General features: G+C 44.5%; 1 pseudogene; it reads left to right on the top strand.

Annotated features, from left to right (window-relative positions):
- LOC119283777 overlaps positions 1-8,072 on the top strand; it is a 38,248-nt pseudogene extending 30,176 nt beyond the window's left edge.
- Positions 8,073-9,875: the final 1,803 nt, after the last annotated feature.

Genomic DNA, 9,875 nt, shown 5'->3' with positions numbered 1-9,875 from the left:
TCGACCCCTCTTTTTTTTTCTTCCTCTTCTTTTTTATCCTCTTCTTCCTCTACCGCTCGGCGACCCTCGACGACCCTCGTTCCCGATAAAAAAAGAGGAAGAAGAAGAAAAAAAGAGGAGAAGAAAGAATGGAGGAGATCTTATCCTCTATTCTTTCTTCTCCTCTTTTTTCTTTTCTTATTCCTCTTCTTTTTTTATCCTCTTCCTCCTCTCATGTTCGACGACCCTCGACCCCTCGGCGACCCTAGACCCCCTCTCGACCCCCTCTTCTTCTCCCTCTTCTAATTCATTGTTCATATGAATATACAAACATTTTCATATTTACAATAATTAATATCACCAAAAAATCTATGAACAGAAAAAAATCCTATTTTTTCTGAAAAACTATCTTTTGCATATATACATGAACATATATATATATACACAGAGAACATATATACATATATATAAAAAACAAGCATATATATGAAAAAAAGCATATATATGAAAAACATGCTAGCTAGGGAGGGCGCCGGCCGGACTAGGAGGACCGCGGAGTCGGCGGCGAGGATGGCGACGGGGCAGTGGGCGCGCGCTTGGGGTAACAAGAGGCTCACCACGGTGGTGTCGGTGATGAGATCGGCGCGGGTGATCGACGGCGGTGAAGACGGGGACGGGGCGTGATGGACCGCTAAATCTAGACAAATCTCGAGGAAAATGGAGCTTGGAGGTCGAGCTTCGAGAGGAGAAAGCTTAAGTAGTGTGGCTCGGGCATTCCATCGAACACCTCATGTGCATAGGAGGTGAGCTAGAGCACCACAAAGCCCTCTCCCCCTCGGCCAGAAAAAACAGAGCACTGTGCTCTGCTCTTGCACGAGGGGGTATATATAGGCACCTCATTGGTCCCGGTTGGTGACATGAGCCGGGACTAAAGGGGAGCCTTTGGTCCCGGTTCAAGCCACCAACCGGGACCAATGGTGGTGGGCCAGGAGCGAGGCCCATTGGTCCCGGTTCGTCCCCCCAACCGGGACCAAAAGGTCCAGACGAACCGGGACCAATGGCCCACGTGGCCCGGCCGGCCCCCTGGGCTCATGAACCGGGACCAATGCCCACATTGGTCCCGGTTCTAGACTGAACCGGGACTAATGGGCTGAGCCGGCCTGGACCATAGCCCTGTTTTCTACTAGTGTTTGTCTATGTATTCACACATGTATTATGTTTCCGGTTAATACAATTCTAGCATGAATAATAAACTTTTATCATGATATAAGGAAATAAATAATAACTTTATTATTGCCTCTAGGGCATATTTCCTTCAGTCTCCCACTTGCACTAGAGTCAACAATCTAGATTACACAGTAATGATTCTAACACCCATGGAGGTTTGGTGCTGATCATGTTTTGCTCATGGAAGAGGCTTAGTCAACGGGTCTGCTACATTCAGCTCCGTATGTATCTTGCAAATCTCTATGTCTCCCACCTGGACTAGATCCCGGATGGAATTGAAGCGTCTTTTGATGTGCTTGGTTCTTTTGTGAAATCTGGATTCCTTCGCCAAAGCAATTGCACTATTATTGTCACAAAAGATTTTCATTGGACCCGATGCACTAGGTATGACACCTAGATCGGATATGAACTCCTTCATCCAGACTCCTTCGTTTGCTGCTTCCTAAGCAGCTATGTACTCTGCTTTACATGTAGATTCCGCCACGACGCTTTGTTTAGAACTGCACCAACTGACAGCTCCACCGTTTAATGTAAACACGTATCCGGTTTGCGATTTAGAATCGTCCGGATCAGTGTCAAAGCTTGCATCAACGTAACCGTTTACGATGAGCTCTTTGTCACCTCCGTATACGAGAAACATATCCCTAGTCCTTTTCAGGTACTTCAGGATGTTCTTGACCGCTGTCCAGTGATCCACTCCTGGATTACTTTGGTACCTCCCTGCTAGACTTATAGCAAGGCACACATCAGGTCTGGTACACAACATTGCATACATGATAGAGCCTATGGCTGAAGCATAGGGAACATCTTTCATTTTCTCTCTATCTTCTGCAGTGGTCGGGCATTGAGTCTGACTCAACTTCACACCTTGTAACACAGGCAAGAACCCTTTCTTTGCTTGATCCATTTTGAACTTCTTCAAAATCTTGTGAAGGTATGTGCTTTGTGAAAGTCCAATTAAGCGTCTTGATCTATCTCTATAGATTTTTATGCCTAATATGTAAGCGGCTTCACCGAGGTCTTTCATTGAAAAACTCTTATTCAAGTATCCCTTTATGCTATCCAGAAATTCTATATCATTTCCAATCAGTAATATGTCATCCACATACAATATCAGAAATGCTACAGAGCTCCTACTCACTTTCTTGTAAATATAGGCTTCTCCGAAAGTCTGTATAAAACCAAATGCTTTGATCACACTATCAAAGCGTTTATTCCAACTCCGAGAGGCTTGCACCAGTCCATAAATGGATCGCTGGAGCTTGCACACTTTGTTAGCTCCCTTTGGATCGACAAAACCTTCCGGTTGCATCATATACAACACTTCTTCCAGAAATCCATTCAGGAATGCAGTTTTGACATCCATCTGCCAAATTTCATAATCATAAAATGCGGCAATTGCTAACATGATTCGGACAGACTTAAGCATCGCTACGGGTGAGAAGGTCTCATCGTAGTCAACCCCTTGAACTTGCCGAAACCCTTTTGTGACAAATCGAGCTTTGTAGACAGTAATATTACCGTCAGCGTCAGTCTTCTTCTTGAAAATCCATTTATTCTCAATTGCTTGCCTATCATCGGGCAAGTCAACCAAAGTCCATACTTTGTTCTCATACATGGATCCCATCTCAGATTTCATGGCTTCAAGCCATTTTGCGGAATCTGGGCTCACAATCGCTTCTTCATAGTTTGTAGGTTCATCATGATCTAGTAGCATGATTTCCAGAACAGGATTACCGTACCACTCTGGCGCGGATCTTACTCTGGTTGATCTACGAGGTTCAGTAGTATCTTGTTCTGAAGTTTCATGATCATTATCATTAGCTTCCTCACTAATTGGTGTAGGTGTCGCAGAAACAGGTTTCTGTGATGTACTACTTTCTAATAAGGGAGCAGGTACAGTTACCTTGTCAAGTTCTACATTCCTCCCACTCACTTCTTTCGAGAGAAACTCCTTCTCTAGAAAGGATCCATTCTTAGCAACGAATGTCTTGCCTTCGGATCTGTGATAGAAGGTGTACCCAACAGTCTCCTTTGGGTATCCTATGAAGACACATTTCTCCGATTTGGGTTCGAGCTTACCAGGTTGAAGCTTTTTCACATAAGCATCGCAGCCCCAAACTTTAAGAAATGAAAACTTTGGTTTCTTGCCAAACCATAGTTCATAAGGCGTCGTCTCAACGGATTTTGATGGTGCCCAATTTAACGTGAATGCGGCCGTCTCTAAAGCATAACCCCAAAACGATAGCGGTAAATCAGTAAGAGACATCATAGATCGCACCATATCTAGTAAAGTACGATTACGACGTTCGGACACACCATTACGCTGTGGTGTTCCGGGTGGCGTGAGTTGCGAAACTATTCCGCATTGTTGCAAATGTACACCAAACTCGTAACTCAAATATTCTCCTCCAGGATCAAATCGTAGAAACTTTATTTTCTTGTTACGATGATTTTCAACTTCACTCTGAAATTCTTTGAACTTTTCAAATGTTTCAGACTTATGTTTCATTAAGTAGATATACCCATATATGCTTAAGTCATCTGTGAAGGTGAGAAATAACGATATCCGCCACGAGCCTCAATATTCATCGGACCACATACATCTATATGTATGATTTCCAACAAATCTGTTGCTCTCTCCATAGTACCGGAGAATGGTGTTTTAGTCATCTTGCCCATGAGGCACGGTTCGCAAGTACCAAGTGATTCATAATTAAGTGGTTCCAAAAGTCCATCAGTATGGAGTTTCTTCATGCGCTTTATACCGATATGACCTAAACGGCAGTGCCACAAATAAGTTGCACTATGATTATCAACTCTGCATCTTTTGGCTTCAACATTATGAATATGTGTGTTACTACTATCGAGATTCATCAAAAATAGACCACTCTTCAAAGGTGCATGACCATAAAAGATATTACTCATATAAATAGAACAACCATTATTCTCTGATTTAAATGAATAACCGTCTCACATTAAACAAGATCCAGATATAATGTTCATGCTCAACGTTGGCACCAAATAACAATTATTTAGGTCTAATACTAATCCCGAAGGTAGATGTAGAGGTAGGGTGCCGACCGCGATCACATCGACTTTGGAACCATTTCCTACGCACATCGTCACCTCGTCCTTTGCCAGTTTTCGCTTAATCCGTAGTCCCTGTTTCGAGTTGCAAATATTAGCAACAGAACCGGTATCAAATACCCAGGTGCTACTGCGAGCTCTAGTAAGGTACACATCAATAACATGTATATCACATATACCTTTGTTCACCTTGCCATCCTTCTTATCCGCCAAATACTTGGGGCATTTCCGCTTCCAGTGACCAGTCTGCTTGCAGTAGAAGCACTTAGTTTCAGGCTTAGGTCCAAACTTGGGTTTCTTCTCTTGAGCAGCAACTTGCTTGCTGTTCTTCTTAAAGTTCCCCTTCTTCTTCCCTTTGCCCTTTTTCTTGAAACCAGTGGTCTTGTTGACCATCAACACTTGATGCTCCTTTTTGATTTCTACCTCCGTAGCTTTCAGCATTGCGAAGAGCTCGGGAATAGTCTTATTCATCCCTTGCATATTATAGTTCATCACGAAGCTCTTGTAGCTTGGTGGCAGTGGTTGGAGAATTATGTCAATGACGCAATCATCTGGAAGATTAACTCCCATCTGAATCAAGTGATTATTCTACCCAGACATTTTTAGTATATGCTCACTGACAGAACTGTTCTCCTCCATCTTGCAGCTATAGAACTTATTGGAGACTTCATATCTCTCAATCTGGGCATTTGCTTGAAATATTAACTTCAACTCCTGGAACATCTCATATGCTCCATGACGTTCAAAACGTCGTTGAAGTCCCGATTCTAAGCCGTAAAGTATGGCACACTGAACTATCAAGTAGTCATCAGCTTTGCTCTGCCAGACGTTCATAACATCTGGTGTTGCTCCAGCAGCAGGCCTGGCACCCGGCAGTGCTTCCAGGACGTAATTCTTCTATGCAGCAATGAGGATAATCCTCAAGTTATGGACCCAGTCCGTGTAATTGCTACCATCATCTTTCAACTTTGCTTTCTCAAGGAACGCATTAAAATTCAACGGAACAACAACACGGGCCATCTATCTACAATCAAACATACATAAGCAAGATACTATCAGGTACTAAGTTCATGATAAATTTAAGTTCAATTAATCAAATTACTTAAAGAACTCCCACTTAGATAGACATCCCTCTAATCCTCTAAGTGATCACGTGATCCAAATCAACTAAACCATAACCGATCATCACGTGAAATGGAGTAGTTTTCAATGGTGGACATCGCTATGTTGATCATATCTACTATATGATTCACACTCGATCTTTCCATCTCAGTGTTCCGAGGCCATATCTGCATATGCTAGGCTCGTCAAGTTTAACCTGTGTATTCTGCGTGTGCAAAACTGGCTTGCACCCGTTGTAGATGGACGTAGAGCTTATCACACCCGATCATCACGTGGTGTCTGGGCACGACGAACTTTGGCAACGGTGCATACTCAGGGAGAACACTTTTATCTTGATAATTTAGTGAGAGATCATCTTATAATGCTACCGTCAATCAAAGCATGATAAGATGCATAAAAGATAAACATCACATGCAATCAATATAAGTGATATGATATGGCCATCATCATCTTGTGCCTGTGATCTCCATCTCCGAAGCACCGTCATGATCACCATCGTCACCGGCGCGACACCTTGATCTCCATCGTAGCATCATTGTCGTCTCGCCAATCTTATGCTTCCACGACTATCGCTACCGCTTAGTGATAAAGTAAAGCCTTACAGCGCGATTGCATTGCATACAATAAAGCGACAACCATATGGCTCCTGCCAGTTGCCGATAACTCGGTTACAAAACATGATCATCTCATACAATAAAATTTAGCATCATGTCTTGACCATATCACATCACAACATGCCCTGCAAAAACAAGTTAGACGTCCTCTACTTTGTTGTTGCAAGTTTTACGTGGCTGCTACGGGCTCAAGTTGGTGCTGTTTTAACCTCCGCAAGGACCGGGCGTAGCCACACTTGGTTCAAATAAAGTTGGAGAAACTGTCACCCGCAAGCCACCTATGTGCAAAGCACGTCGGGAGAACCGGTCTCGCGTAAGCGTACACGTAATGTCGGTCCATGCCGCTTCGTCCAACAATACCGCCGAACCAAAGTATGACATGCTGGTAAGCAGTATGACTTATATCGTCCACCACTCACTTGTGTTCTACTCGTGCATATAACATCAACACATAAAACCTAGGCTCTGATACCACTGTTAGGGAACGTAGTAATTTCAAAAAAATTCCTACGCACACGCAAGATCATGGTGATGCATAGAAACGAGAGGGGAGAGTGTGATCTACGTACCCTTGTAGATCGACAACGGAAGCGTTTGGTTGATGTAGTCGTACGTCTCCACGGCCCGACCGATCAAGCACCGAAACTGTTCGGGCTTAGAAAAAAATCTACAAAAATAAACCCACGAAAAAAAACTAGGGCGGGACAATTGGTCGCCGAGCGATTCCTCCTGACGTTCGCCGTCGCTGCTCTAGGGTTGTGCTCTTCTCTGGCGTCGCCCTCGGCCCGATCTCCGGTCGCCGTACTCCACCGCGTCGGCGGCGGCGCGGCGTGGCGCCACCTGCTGCTCCTCCTCACCGCCTAACCGCTCGCGCTCGCCCTGCTCGCGTTCGTGCTCTAGTGGCGTGGCGGAGGCGTGGACGACGCCAGCTCCCCTCGCCTGGCCGTGCCGGCCCCGTCGAGGCTGCAGTCCCTCCACTCCTCCGCCGCCTCCTGCGTCGAGGTACTCGCCGCCCCCGCCTTCCCCTAACTCCGCGGCTGGTCCTTCCACTTCGACGCGCCGGACACCCACCACCCCAAAGTACTACCTTTCCAATCTCACCTCCGCCCTCTTCCTCCCTGGTCGCCGGCCGATGTGTCCGACCTACTGATCTTTTGCTTGCTTGCCAGGTGTGCATGCAAACGAGCACCTCCACAGGCCTGGATTAGATCCTGCCGTGGCTCTTCTACCACAAGGTCATCGGCGTCGCACACTTTTTGCTCTTCATCGAGGGCAAGGCTGCCAAGCCCAGCGCCGCCGGCGTCCTCGAGTCCATCCCCGTGCGTTCCTCGCTTGAGATTTCCAAGAATCCAGTAGTACCAATTTCACTCTGCTTGTTCTCAATCTCTGATTCTGTTTCTCTTCTTCTTCTTTAGGGGGGTGAAGGTGGTGTACAGGACCAAGGAGCTTGAGGAGCAGCAGGCCAGGTGGTCCGAAACAATCTTCGCCGCCCGCATGCCTCGTCGGGCTATACACAAATTCATTTCGATGCCCATTCTGATGATGTATATGTTTCACCTGCAGCCGAATCTGTAACGAAACCTGGCTCGCTGGATTCTTCTACAAGCCTTGCAACCACGAACTGTTTTTGAAGCAATCACTCAACATGGAGATGACCATTGTGATGGCCCGGGTATGTATGTTTGTTTTAGGCTTATCACCAACAATTATTAATAGTGTTCGTTTAGTGTATTGTATTTATCATAAACAAAAAGCATTTTTCTTCATGGTAGGAATCTGGCATGGATTGGATAATGCATCTAGACAGCAATGAGTTGTTATATCCTGGTAGTATTGCATCAGACGCCTGTTAGTTGACGTCCCCGATGATGTTGACATTGTTATTTTTCATAACTATGTAAGTATACGGTGGTCCTAATACACCTGCTGGACTTCTTATGCATAGTAATTAACTTGCATGTCTGCACTCTGCAGGAAAGCAGCGTCGAGTGTGATGATATAAAAGATCCACTCAGTGAGGTAAACCTTCTCTGTATTTAAGAACATAATTTCCTCAAGTTCCGTTGGATATAATGTTGGCTGATGTAAACAACTTATGTCTAAATACTCTGATATGAATTTTGTTTGTTCGGTTTACGTCTGAAGTATGATACTGTGGTATGATTTATGTGTGTCTGATACTGTTTACATTTGCTTGAAAAGATAGTTTCGAGTTGCCTTGTTATCTGCGTAGCTTGCCATACTTCTGTTTAGCCTATAATCCCAGAAATAAGTTCTTATGCTCTTTTAGTGTAGACTGGGCATGGATCTAGCTAATTTTGCATATTACTCCGAAAGAAAAGAGAAGAGAATGAAAGAATATTAGACCTTTGGTATGTGCAACAAGTCATCGCTGACAACAGATTAAGTAACTTTGATGAATTTTGACATTCAATTCTTTGCTGCTTGTTAAATTTAATTAAGAGCGCCGAACCTAGGTGTGTGCAGCCTTGCTTTTATCTCTACTCCTAAAGGAGCAGTTGGTAGGATTGCGTCCACGTCACGGTTTTTTTTGTCCCACCACTTTCGTCCGGGTTTTTTCCGTCCCACCTCCCACCACCACCTGCATTTTATTCTCTTTACAAAATATTACAGAAGAAAAAAAACCGTGCCACCACTCCTGAAGGAAATATGCCCTAGAGGCAATAATAAAGTTATTATTTATTTCCTTATATCATGATAAAAGTTTATTATTCATGCTAGAATTGTATTAACCGGAAACATAATACATGTGTGAATACATAGACAAACAGAGTGTCACTAGTATGCCTCTACTTGACTAGCTCGTTAATCAAAGATGGTTATGTTTCCTAACCATTGACAAAGAGTTGTCATTTGATTAACGGGATCACATCATTAGTTGAATGATCTGATTGACATGACCCATTCCATTAGCTTAGCATCCGATCGTTTAGTATGTTGCTATTGCTTTCTTCATGACTTATACATGTTCTTATGACTATGAGAGTATGTAACTCCCGTGTGCCGGAGGAACACTTTGTGTGCTACCAAACGTCACAACGTAACTGGGTGATTATAAAGGTACTCTACAGGTGTCTCCAAAGGTACATGTTGGGTTGACGTATTTCGAGATTAGGATTTGTCACTCCGATCGTCGGAGAGGTATCTCTGGGCCCTCTCGGTAATGCACATCACTTAAGCCTTGCAAGCAATGCAACTAATAAGTTAGTTGCAAGATGATGTATTACAGAACGAGTAAAGAGACTTGCCGGTAACGAGATTGAACTAGGTATTAGATACCGACGATCGAATCTCGGGCAATAAAATACCGATGACAAAGGGAACAACATATGTTGTTATGCGTTCTGACCGATAAAGATCTTCGTAGAATATGTAGCCAATATGAGCATCCAGGTCCCGCTATTGGTTATTGACCGGAGACATGTCTCGGTCATGTCTACATTGTTCTCGAACCCGTAGGGTCCGCATGCTTAAGGTTTCAATGACAGTTATATTATGAGTTTATACGTTTTGATGTACCGAAGGTTGTTCGGAGTACCGGATGTGATCACGGACATGACGAGGAGTCTCGAAATGGTCGAGACATAAAGATTGATATATTGGACGGTTATATTCGGACACCGGAAGTGTTCCGGGTGATTTCGGAGAAAACCGGAAAACCGGAGGGTTACCGGAACCCCCCGGGAGAAGTAATGGGCCATATGGGCCTTAGTGGAGAGAGAGAGAGGGGCAGCCAAAGGTGGACCGCACGCCTCCTCCCCCCTGGTCCGAATTGGACTAGGAGAGGGGGGCGGCGCCCCCCTTTCCTTCTCCCTCCCCACT

This window comes from Triticum dicoccoides, chromosome 4A, assembly GCF_002162155.2.
Source record: "Triticum dicoccoides isolate Atlit2015 ecotype Zavitan chromosome 4A, WEW_v2.0, whole genome shotgun sequence".
NCBI classification, from domain to species: Eukaryota; Viridiplantae; Streptophyta; class Magnoliopsida; order Poales; family Poaceae; genus Triticum; species Triticum dicoccoides.
Note: the sequence above shows the minus strand (reverse complement) of the source record. Positions and strands in the feature narration are given on the sequence as shown.